This window comes from Conger conger, chromosome 8 (assembly GCF_963514075.1).
Source record: "Conger conger chromosome 8, fConCon1.1, whole genome shotgun sequence".
Taxonomy (NCBI): Eukaryota; Metazoa; Chordata; class Actinopteri; order Anguilliformes; family Congridae; genus Conger; species Conger conger.
In genome coordinates, this window is record NC_083767.1 from 55,765,157 (window position 1) to 55,775,612 (window position 10,456).

Below are 10,456 nucleotides of genomic sequence, written 5' to 3' on the forward strand. Positions count from 1 at the left end.
TGTTGTGTGCGTGTTCGTGTCGGGATTCTCACAGCATAACTGGGATGGATAAATAATTAAGCAGGCCGGTCCCTGGAATAGCCTGAGAGTAGAGAAAGAGAAGCAGAATTGCGAGCGTGCTCTGAGCACTGAAGAATACCACGACATGCACATAATTAAGCGCTCTTTCCAGGAATTTCTATGACTAAAATGTGGAAGTGGTCCCAGTTTTTTTTCTGTTTTTTTTTCTTTTTGTAATTAAAGCAAAACATTGCTATCGCTAGCATTAAGGCACAGCATGCACTCTAGTCTATGGCTGCTTAATGAGAGAGATAAATGCTATGCTCATTTTGGCCATTTATACTTTTTATTCCGGTGACAGAAATGACAGAATAAAGGGCAGAAACCATACGAGTGACAGATGAAGGACAGCTGCAGCAAGGTCCTCTATTAAACGCAAGTGCCCAACTGCGGCCATTGCAGTTAATTAGTCAAGGCCGCCTAATCAGAGTTTTGGATCGCTTTCCTCTCCAAGATAATAAATTAATACGAAATGCTTGAAAAGGAATACAGGAATGTGAGTGGGATGTGCAAAGGTGGCATTTCAAGCCTCATCGCAAGTGCGAATACATACACACACACGCACAAACACACATACACACATCCACACATGCTCACCTGCACACACACACACACACGCTCCTCTGCACACACACACACACACATGCTCACGGGCACACACACAGACATGCACGCACACACAGACACACAGAAAGGGCTGCAGACATGGACAAGCCAGCAGTTAACTCTCCAAACAAGCTCATTTCATATACATCACCACTCCACTGTTTCCAGACTCCCAAAACACTACGCGTGTCATGTAATTACACGTCAACCTAATTAAAAATACAATAAATGAATAAATGCACATATAATAATATGTCGCTAATCAATATAGCTATTATTCATGATATACTACAGTCTATACTGCAGATATTCCTGGCCTTTTATTATACTCTGATAATACAAAGCTCTAATAAAACCTACAAGGCAAAGACAAAAAAAAAAAAAAATCAAAGTCAAGTTTGTCCGAGGGATGATTTGTTGCAGTAAAGCAGTGAATCTTTTTCTCACAATTAAAGAGCGGGGGCATTGATTTCCGATGGGCCTCTGGAGCGCCTCCCCTGCCTCGGCCGCGGCGAGCCCTGGGGTAAGGTGACCACGTTCCCCCCTCTCACGCGAGCGCTGTACGTCCAGCCGGAGAGCCCAACCTCAGGACAGGACGACCCTTACAAAGGGCCTCTAAATCAACAACCTGCACGCTCCAATAACACCCCCCCCCCCCCTGCCCCCCCCCTCATTGACTGCAGTCTGGCCTGCCATGAAGCTCACCTTATGCAGCGCAGAGCCGGAACCGGAGATCAGCGAAAATAACGCTTCTGAAAACAGTGAGCAAGGGCACGCTGAGGTGTAGGAAGGCGATACAATGAGGCGTTCTCACAGGCACAACATCTGCCCTGCTTTCCTCGCTGTTAAAGGAGACCAGTGTTTTTATGGCTCGGCTCAAAGGCCCTAGATGTGTACTGTCAGGCATTCTGATGGAATTTACACTCACTGAGCACTTTATTAGGAACATTTTTGCTTTATTACACCTACTTATTCATGCGAGTATCTAATCAGCCAATTGTGTGGCAGCGGCGCAATGCATATACAAGTCAGAAGCTTCTGTTACTGTTAACATCGACCATCAGAATGGGGAAAAAATGTGATCTAAGTGACTTTGACCGTGGATTATTGTTGGTGGCAGACAGGGTGGTTTGAGTATCTTAGAAACGGCTGATCTCCTGGGATTTTCACGTGCACTAGTCCGTAGAGTTTGCAAAGAATGGTGCAAAAAAACTAAAAAAATCCAGTGAGCAGCAGTTCTGCAGACAGAAACGCCTTGTTAGTGAGAGACGTCAGAGGAGAATGGTTAGACCGGTCAAAGCTGACAGGAAGGTGACAGTAATGCAAATAACCACACATTACAACAGTGGTATGCAGAAGAGCATCTCTGAACACACAAGGCATCATAACTCTCAGTGGACAGGCTACAGCAGTAGAAGTCTAATAAATACCTAATAAAGTGCTCGCTGAGTGTATATTTCAAGCCATTAATGGAAAGCGGAAAAAAAAAAAAGATTAAATAGAAAAAGGAGCATCTCCGCTTTAATGTCACCGACAATCAAATTATGTGCGGCTGGACGCTGGGTAAAGGTGAGGCACCACAGTGAGCCCCAACGCTGGCTGCCACCAGTACGGATGACTGAATGGAAGCAGTCTGATAATTCAGCCATTTCACGCCGAAACCAAAAGGCCAGTGTCACGCCACTTTGGTTAAAAAAAAAGCACACGGTGTCTCAGGAGAAAACTAACCGCTACCCCCGTGACACTTTGGACAATAAATGCGCTGTTCGGATAGATTTATTGTCAGAATTATCATGGATTGTTTAAACTGATTAATTGACTTGTACACTGTTGAAACGAAGGGAACGGAATTCCGAAGGGACTTTGAAGTATCTGACAAGCTGGAATACATTAAAAATATAGCCTTATTTATATTCATTACACTGGCCCATGGCTACAAAGGAAATAATCTGCACCAGTGACATTGTTTAAAGGATGCGAACATACTGTTTTCTCCAGTTTTCCAAATTATAAACACTGTAAACACATTGTGATGCATTGCATTTATTGTACCCAATTTATTGTTTCAGAATATATTTCCACAACTAAACTTCCAAGGGTGTTATAATTAATGATGAAATTAAACCTTTGTTTTGCAGAGCGAATTCTAAAGTGCATGTAATCTTCTAAATGCTAGCAACACTACAACATCAGTGACGTTAAGAATACAGAGCCTCCACTGAAGCTACTTTATATCGGTGCTGTAACGCAACACGACCATCAAAGTACAGGCTAATAGTGACAAAAAAAGAAACATCATGGCTGCTTTCAAGATGAACGCAGTCACAACCACTGCCTGTCACTGAAACCTCTTCACCGCGGGTCATCTTGTGCTGTCGAAATTGGCACAGCGTGCGGTGTCCAAACATAACCAGCGCAAAGCCCTGGCTAATCAAACCCACCATTGCACACATGCCTCGGGTATCTCCATCTAAAAGAGCTTCCTCCTGCCAAAAGACTCTAGCAACGGGTGACATTACAGGCAGGGTCCTCTTTCAGCCAAGCTATGTTCCATTAGTCACGTCAGGTGACATGACTGGTGTGGAAGGTCATGGAAAGTTCTGCTGTTCCGCGGAGATAACGCAAGCGCGTGCCCTGCTGGAGAGGGGACCAGGCACAAATCCCAAAGTCAGCTGAAGCATCTTCAGATGAGTTAAAGGGCAGTGCCAGCCCTAGAGAATCACTGTATCTGTATTATCTGTGTTTCCCTTTTTGCAGCATGTTTTTCTGCAAAAATAAATGTAGGCAGTAAAATCTCCGCAAATGACACACGGTCTCAAAATACGCGCTCCCGGTATCAACAGTTGTAAGCCACAGATATGGTCTGTGAAAATGACAAATTACAGGGCGCTTGCTTGTTGCTTCCAATGTACTCGCATTCATAAAGCATTCACACCATTTCAGCTGCAGTGAAATCTCAGACCTGATCATAGCTTCATTTGACTCAGCTATGCACACTACACACTTGGCCCCACTTCTCTACTCTTGTCTTTGTCATGATTGTCTGATGATAACTCACAGATATTCCCTATAATTCCTCCACTTCTTGTTTCTGGCAACTGAGACGATTTGTCTACACAAAAAACCCATGCGTACACACACACGGACACACACGCGCATATGTGTACACACACAGACACAGACACACACACACGCACACCCAGACACCCTACTGATCTCGAAAGCGCATTGAAAACGGATTACTTTAGCTACTACTACTACTGCAACAACAACAACAGCAACAAAATAACTTATTAACCAGGCAGTCAGCAAGAGATGCACTACATTAATTAATGTGAAAAAAAGCTTTTATGGTGACCCAACCACATCAATTGTATACAACTGAATAATACAACAGAATATCACACACCTTTGCTCTTTCCTTTCCTCAACATTTCTGGAGGACAGTTGTTACAAGACTCCAGCAGTTTTTTTCTTGTATCAAAACAAATTAAAAGTTTTAATAGGAACGCAGTTGTATCGCTAATCTTACTAAATGCCATAAGGGCATTCAGACAAAGAAGAGAAGGGCATGAAGATTAAGTTAGCTCCAGGAAAACCACATTCGGTACACTGAGAACACTTCTTCATGACATCAGCACAATCATATCTATAAAACATTCATTATGCAGTAAAATATTATTCAATATGTTTGATGAACTTCTTAGACAAATTGCTTGAAGTAAAAAGACACTTTTATATAGAGTATTGTCCACTTACTTTCATAAATAATCTCTACTTATCAGTAACATCTGAAAATGAAAAATAGCCCTGCACCAAAAGCTCAAACTGTCTCAGGTGTCTGAAATGTTGTCAAAAGTCTGGAAATCCCTCGACCAACTGTCACCAGCACATCAGAAGGAGGGCTAAAACACTTGGAAATCCATTTCAGCAGACTGCCACAAGCCTGGCCTCTGCCTTCTGGGTGCCTTTTACAATCCTTTTACAAAGGAAGGTTCTGGAATCACCAAATAGCAGCCATGGAAATTACTTTAAAGGTACAATAGGTAATTTCGGGCCTTCTAACAGTCAAGAGAGGAATAGCAGCGACAAACACGCTCCAACCACAACACTGTTTATCCCTCCCCATTCTCTGCAAACGCGCTGACGTTGAATCGCCATTGGCCATGGCAATTAGAAGCAATCAATGCGCTTGAATTATGGTACATTTATACAATGTTTTGGTACAGAGTGTCGGGCCATCAACTGTATATTTTGAAACCCGAATTTAAGGACTATAAACACAGGCAGAGGGTGAGTCAACATGTCAGTGAGCCGTTTCCAATGATAGGAAGGGATTTACAATGGTCTTGTAACAATGTTTTAACACAAAAATCTTACCTATTGTACCTTTAAAAACTGTGCACAGCAATAAAATGTGCATTACATTACTCTCAAAAAGCACCATGTTCTCTACATACATCTCTGAAACATACAAATGCAAAGAGCCCTTTCTCTGGGAATTCAGTTTACTCCCCGGCATTGTTATTCTCTTACACTTCCATCACATAATCAGATGACACACAACGCCTTACAGTACGTCTAATGACACAAATCTACTGCGTCGGATCTGATTGCGATCCGGAGTTTTACCTCCGGGGTTTAACAGCGACAGATTGCTGTCAGGCGTGCCGTAGCGTGGGTTTGTGCTGAGTTTTTGGGTTTGGAGCAGAACCCCCATTACTCATCCGCGAGGCGGCGCTTCAGTGAGGAAGTGACGCAGGCCCTCTGGAGAGGCCCTTCCCCAGGCAAGACTCCCAGCTCAATTAGCTTAACTCACCCAGGCTTTCTGCTGATGAAGGAATAAACACAGAAGAGCAGGAGAGAGAGAGAGAGAGAGAGAGAGAGAGAGAGAGCAGGGGGCAGCCCTTACTACTACAGCCTACAATACCGGGACTCCTCGTTTTTTTTAACTCGTTCTAGGTCGACGGATTTCAACCCTAGTTCTTACAGCATGTTCTAATGAACGGGTGTTCGGTGCAGTCCACTGTAGGGCCAGACTGGACTGTGATTACACAAGCAGAGCTGAGCAGCATTACGGATGTCACATGATGATAGTATGGTGGAGGTTGTTAAATATGTGCTCACTGCCGTGTTCATTTTTTGTTTTCATCATATCTCTACATGAAGGTAAGCAGGTACTGCACCATATATCATAGATATAGAGATGTTTTCACAAATTGACGTGGTAGTGTAAGTTGCACTGATGAAGGTCCTTCGACCGAAACATTTGCTGCATGTGTTTTTGTACATTTTTGTGATGCAGCTTGTACTAGGGCACTTTTCTGCCCTATAATGCTTGAATAACATTACAAGATTATTTTGCTAGCTTCGCTTCTTTGAAACTCCTTTCCAGTCGGCCTGTCTTGAATTTTTAGTGCTATGCAAGTTTTTTCTACCTGATGCCTTGATCATGTCTGTATAAACCTGAAATGAGCTTATTTGATGGTGCGGTGTGGGCAGCGCGATAGCATCACACAAGATTATACATCCGTTTCACAGCACCGTTGGCAGACAGCTGTAGAAAAGTAACAGTTTAGATCGGACAAAAACGTGTACTCAAACTATTCCCAGTAAAGACAAATGGTTAGAAATAGCTCCTCTAAGAACACAATCAGCCAGGCCCAAGCTTCAAGGAACAAACCGCTATCAACTAAATAATGGCAATTTTCTATTGTGTGCAAGCGCACAATCAACAAGAAGCCAGCAAGATAATCTGTCTCCCCTCTGAAACGAGAATTATCTTTTTTTAATTCGCCCCAAGCTTTTTATCCTTCCTGAAATGACTTTACCGGTCCAAACGGCGGAAGGCAGGCGGTCCACATTTTAAATTCAGCGCATAAATCACAGATTGGTGATGGACGTGCTATCAGAACGTCCTAAAAAGGCCAAGGTCTAAGGAGGCGATTTGGACGGCCCGCTTCCTTGCGTGCCAGCAGGGTGGTCCTTCCAGGGAAGCACACGTGCTTTCAAAGGTGAAGTGGTGAAGTGGGAAAGGCTCAAGAAAAAAAGTGCTTGGGCAGCATAACTCAAGGCCGAAATCTATTTAATCACAGAATAAGGACAGTTCAAGAAGTGGCAATGTAATATTCCCTGCATAAACTCCACAGCCTCAACTCCTGACCCCCCTGCCAGAAGTGTGGCCGCAGTTTATGATGCGGAATACATCTAAGTGCCAGCCCGCCAATACCGAACTCATTTCATCAGAAACGGAAAGGCGAGCGTGCTCGCCCGGAGCCGGCACCAGAACTCACGGGTCTGCGGTGTAATTTGGGTCCTCATGCCCGCATCAGCGCATCCCGCTGGAAAAACAAACACGGGGAAGGTCAATAATTACCGACGTGGCGGGAGACGCGACGCTCCTTGTTTTTGTTTTCTCGCATCTTTTTGAGGACGAAAGGGGGGGCGCGTCGGCACGGTGCCGCCCGTGTCACACCTGCACGCGCACGCAGAGGTTAAGAAAAGCAATTAATCCGCATTCTCCACAATCAAAAGGAGGTCACCTCCCGACACACGCCTGCGGAAAAGTGGATTGAAAACACTCCTTATACGGACTCGCCGGCGTGATCACCCAACACCGGCGATCTCCTGTAAAGCAAAAATCCCTTATATTCACCCGAAATTAACAGCAGACAACGGACTGTTTTCTGCTCTCAATTCCAGACGCCATTATTACCCCGGCCTGCCCAGGCACGCTAATGCAGTTTTTCCGCCCTTTTCAGTCCAGCTATTTATTTCCGTAGCGCAACATTTCACGTCCGTGAGCAAGGAAGACATAAAAATTAATGCATTAGCTAATGACATCAATATCTAATTGCGCTTTATTAAGAATTTCATCGATTGTATTGCAGTTTTTCAGTCCAATCTGTCTCCCAGAATCTGTCGCTATGCCACATTACACTCTCAGTGAGCTGCTAAATGTGTATCATTCCAGCTTTTTGGCTCCGTGAGGCACCGCAGCCGCAGAAGGACAAAAACACGGGAACGTCTACGTGTTCACTGATCATCACGGAGGGAATCCGGGAGCTGTTTGGCATAAAAAGGAATTAAAAACAGTGTTTCTTAATGTCAAAACTCTCTGTAAATTCCCTTCCCCAGAGACGGGCCTTGTTAGTGCTTGTTACTGCGCTATTCTTTTCCTGAGAAAGGATAGAAAAAAAAAAAAAAAACTTTCAACCCCAGCAAAAGTAGACAGCAGCAGCCAACATTGTTCTTGTTCCATTCCAGACTGTCTCTTCATCTTACCTTCACAGGCCAATTAAATATGATACTTCCTCACTGTGCGAGCCTGCTGTGGTCTCCTGCTCGTACCCCACAACGAGGATTAGCAGCAAAGAGCCCCGGCACCACTTGTTATTATATTTTCGCTTTCATATTTCGCACAACAAATAACAGCAGCAGGCAGAAGCTTAACCGGTCAGCAATGAGTAAGTGGCAGCACTTTTATGAAGTCTGATTAGATAATTATTCATCCATATAATAGCAATATGTCGCAAGGTAAAGAAGAGAGGATTCCATTAATGCTCCCATCATAGCTTGGACCCATGGGAGTTTCTGTCAAAGGAAACAAAATGGGCGCCCGAGATATGAGCAAATAGCAGGAGGAATTTCCCAGCAGCAAAGGTAAAAGCCACAAAATAAAAAAAATAAAAAAATAAATGGCAGACAAGATTTACAACTGATCAAACTGCGGGTAATGAAAACGGCCATTGCCACTAGCTGGCCTCTGAAGCCTGGGATTATAGATTTCACTGTCAAAAAGTGGAAAAAACAAGGTCTTTATATGTCACATCAAAGGCAGTTAATATGGGTGGGTGTGAATAGCATGAGAAAGGACAGGGTATGAGACAACTAAGGGGAAACTAAGTGCCTCTTTCAAGATTGCTAATACAGTCTTTTTTTGCAGTTTTTATGCACGATATTGCAAAATGCAGTAGATACTTTAGTTGATCTAGCTGTACAAATGATTTGTAAGATTGTTAGATCCCTGTGTCCCAGGACACTTGCCATGTGCTGTTTAGATTTGACACACCATGAGTGAGGTTTACCAAAATAAGCTGAGCAAAACCTTTGTACATGAACATGTACGCTCTCAGAAATTAAGAGGTACATTTGTGTCCTTCAAGGATCAAATTTCCCAAATGTACTCTGAAAGTACAGTAGTGTTCTCTTCAGGTACAAATGAGCATGTTTTACAAGAAAAAAAGGTACAAATTAATGATATATTACTGGTTAGGGGTACAATGTTATGTACCGCCTGAGCAACAAGCATTTGAACCTTTTTAGCCACTACCCACACTTTTATTTCTGAGAGAGTACTCACCCTCTTGCATCGCCCCTTACCACCCTGCTAAGAGAACACAAGCAGGTAAAAGAGTAGGTACTACACCATAAACCACACAGTGGAACTGCCCTCGTCATGTGACTGTAAGAGGGTAGAGGGTGAGGGGAACCCCAGCTGGGGCAGAGGGGGCCTAGAACCGCCTCACAGAAAGAGATACGTAGGTTTTAGGGTGAAGGGAACCCAAACAGGGGCAGAGTTGGCCTAGAACTGCCTCACAGAAAGAGATACGTGGGTTTTAGGGAGAAGGGAACCCCAACAGGGGCAGAGTTGGCCTAGAACTGCCTCACAGAAAGAGATACGTGGGTTTTAGGGTGAAGGGAACCCCAACAGGGGCAGAGTTGGCCTAGAACTGCCTCACAGAAAGAGATACGTGGGTTTTAGGGTGAAGGGAACCCCAACAGGGGCAGAGTTGGCCAAAACTGCCTCACAGAAAGAGATACGTGGGTTTTAGGGTGAAGGGAACCCCAACAGGGGCAGAGTTGGCCTAGAACTGCCTCACAGAAAGAGATACGTGGGTTTTAGGGTGAAGGGAACCCCAGCTGGGGCAGAGGGGGCCTAGAACCCGCCTCACAGAAAGAGATACGTGGGTTTTAGGGTGAAGGGAACCCCAGCTGAGGCAGAGCAGGTCTGGAACGCGCCTCACAGAAAGAGATACGTAGGTGCTACGCGTCTGACAGGTTGAAAAATGCATGAGGCGAGCTCCTCGGAAACATATGGAAAGCAGTCTGTTTTCCAAGGCCCTTTGTTAAAAAGCTTTTGAGTGATAGGCCTCACTCTTAAACGGCGGAGTGGTAAATACTCCCCACCGATGTCAAAGCACGTCGAATCTTTCACTTTCTGAAGTGCGAGTGCCAGACAGCGATTCAGTCTGGAATGTCAAGACATGCTGATGTGTCATGAAATTTTCAGCACCTTGGACAGCTACGTGAAGAAACTGAGCGAACGGGGACTCGTTTTTTTTCCCTCTCTTCTCCTCCCTTACTCCCCTTTCACGCTCACTCGTTCCTTTGCCGGAAAACACGGAACCGGAAAAATGCATTTCCCCCAGTCATAATTAAGTGGACCTGACAGAGACTACCACGCGTGGCCCGTGGCCACAGTGCTCTCTTCTGGGGCCAAGCTGCAGGCTGCCCTCCCTGTGAGGCCCAGAGACTCCAGTTTCCAGGCCTGTGACGCAGAGCAGGCTGAATAATGTAGAGCTTTTACACAGTGCTCAAGCAGGAGTGGGTAATCTGGCCACAACCACACTCTGCGTCAACATGTTCCTTAGTTATTTACTTATATACATGTGAAAAAGTGACTTTGACCGTGGAATGATTGTTGGTGGCAGACAGGGTGGTTTGAGTATCTCAGAAACGGCTGATCTCCTGGGATTTTCACCGACACTAGTCTCTAGAGTTTGTAAAG